The sequence below is a fragment of the Aplysia californica genome, unplaced genomic scaffold (assembly GCF_000002075.1).
Source record: "Aplysia californica isolate F4 #8 unplaced genomic scaffold, AplCal3.0 scaffold00432, whole genome shotgun sequence".
Classification (NCBI taxonomy): domain Eukaryota; kingdom Metazoa; phylum Mollusca; class Gastropoda; order Aplysiida; family Aplysiidae; genus Aplysia; species Aplysia californica.
The window spans coordinates 82,711-85,462 of record NW_004797702.1 but is presented as its reverse complement, the minus strand read 5'-3'; positions in this window follow the sequence as shown (position 1 = coordinate 85,462).

Below are 2,752 nucleotides of genomic sequence, written 5' to 3'. Positions count from 1 at the left end.
GGGGTGTTCAACCAAGATTGACAGTAGGTGGCCGGCAGGTGCTCTGGTGTAGTTTGCCCCGTCTTTCCTATCAAACATCTATCGCCCTAACGTCTCCCCCTTTTTTGTGTGTATGTTACTCTCTTGTAACACATCTACTCTTCGGCACTTGCATGTCCTTATTGTGTTGCAAATGCCGTAAAACTCGTACTAAAACTACAATGTCATGTAAATAAAACTAAAACAAGTCTGACTGTGCTAGAGTGACTCTTTATTCCCTTATATTTTTTTCTCAATTTTATTCTTTTTTTGTTTCGTTGATGATTTATTTCATTCGTTCATTTCGTTCACGTTTTCGTTTTGTCATTTTTTCATCATTTTCTGCGTTATTTTATTGATTATTCCCGTGGTTATTTAAACGTTTTTTTGATTTATTCAGTCTCCTTCTTCAGATATCCATTCTTTACTTCTTTCTTTTCGTGCATTCTTTTTTTCATCCTTGGGTTCGAACCCACCTGAAAAATTCCTTCTTTCTTACCTTTTATTCCACTTTCTTTCCTTTCTTCGTACTACACGGGTGGTTGAAGGGTGTCACTGGTAGGTCCTACTTCTTCACTTTCCCTCTCTTGTACTTCTGTCTTGCTTTTTTCGCAATAAATGACCATTATTGTGTCGATGTACTTCTCCTTAAACAAACAAACAACCTTCGCTCATTCTATAAAACTATATCATAGAATTGGTTCATCTGCTAGTGCGGGATAGGCCTGACTTTCCATTTCATGGCGTTGTTAGCTCAGTTGGTATTCCTCTGGGCTGCGGTACTCGCGGTTCTGTACTTTATTTCGATGGCGATTTCAAGGCTAGGTCGCAGTCCTAGTGGACGTGGACAGGGAATGCATGTGTCTCCTCTCTTAAAAGAAACCCTAGAGCGTTGAAAAGGGCGGAGTTACAAACCCGAACGACTTACAAATGTCCTCTTCCGCCGGCGAAGAGTCTGCATAAATTAAATGCGTACAGAGTACGCTTAGAGACTTTCGACCTCTTGTATTGTGAAGTCGTTACATGTGGGTGGTTGGTGGGTGTTTTGGTGTGCTTTGTTCCTTCTTATCAAACGTCTATCTATCGTCCCTATCTTCCCTCCTCCTTTTTTTGTGTATGTTACACCTGTAATCTTCGGCACTTCTTCAACTTAATTGTGATACAAGTGCCGTAAAACGCCACACACTATAGTCGTCACAGTTACGTCTGTTTGTCATGTCTCAAAGACAAACACAGGACACAACCCCTTGATGGACTGTTACTTAGAGGCTTGGTGTGAGAACTTGTATAGACTGTTCCACTTAACTGTCTACTGAGCTGTAACGAGAATTGTTTACTGAACTGTATCGCACACCTGTTAAATGAAATGTAAAGGGCACCTGTTTACTGAACTATATCGCTTACGTATTTGTGCTCCCCATCTGTGCTCACAGTGGTACATGTTGATTTTGGGGTCACTCGTGAATATTGGCGAATAATAACAATCTGGATAATTATAATGGTGGACGTTGCATGCAGCATGTAAAGCAGCTCATATATAGTGTCATAGAGACGGCTGGCTGTTCAACACCACCCCCCCCCCCCTCCTCTCTCTCTCTCTCTCTCTCTCTCTCTCTCTCTCTCTCTCTCTCTCTCTCTCTCTCTCTCTCTCTCTCACTCACTATATATTTGTGAAAGTTCGTCTCTTTGGTCGCCTTGCACTTTTGAACCACAGAACTTTCGAATTTGAGAAAATTAACGGTGGTTGAGAATCATTTAAAGGGTGCACAGTTATATTGACGAGTCTGAAGTCGCTATAGTTTAATTTTCAGTTTTTCGTTTCGTTCAGATCTAATCTTGGGAAACTCCGTCTTCTAAGACGCCATTGTAAACAAGTGAGGCTTCCGTTCACAAGCAGTGCACACTGGTTCCACAGTGACTTGACGTTCGATTCTCTCTAGTCTGTTCATCGAGCGGATACCCAGCTAGTACTAGAATATATATTATTATGTCTACCTGTCTGTCTGTCTATCTTTCTCAACCTCTTGTCTTTCCCCCTCTCAGTGTGTGTGTGTGTATGTGTGTGTGCGTGCGTGTGTGTGTGTGTGTGTGTGTGTGTGTGTGTGTGTGTGTGCGTCCGAGCGCGCACCGTTTGCATGTATCTGTTAATGACCTCCTACCCACTGTGTAAGTCGGATGTATGTGTAACCCAACACCTTGAACTAACGAGACAAGTCAGTCAGACCCAGTGACTTGTAGAGAGATCGCACGGATCCAGTGGAGTATAGGCCTTACTTACCTCTCCTCATCCTCTCGTGGTTGGACATTGTATATATAAAACTTTGAACAACAAAAAAGAAGCTTGTATAAGTAAGTGTATTCCGGGCTTTTCGCAAGGCTCGAGAGGAACGCACTGTTGAGCGACGTAAATGGAAAACTTAACCCCCAGGACTTTGGGTAGGCAGCTAGACGGTACGCAGGCTGGCATTAAGCTTGAAAGACACGTTGAGAGCGTCGGATTATCTCGTCCGTCGCGCCCTCTTTGATGTCAGCCCGGCGCCTTCTCGGGAGATTTGTGTGCGCCAAGTCGTGGGGGATTAGCGGCGTGCTGGAAGGCGATGGTGATAAAGGCAGGGTAATGAAAACACAAAGCAGTGTTGCGTTAATTTGTCGCGAGATGAGAAATATGGGCCGACTTGAGTTACGCCCTTTTTGTGTCTTGTCTAGGTGTGTGGATTTGCGTGTGTGTGTGTGT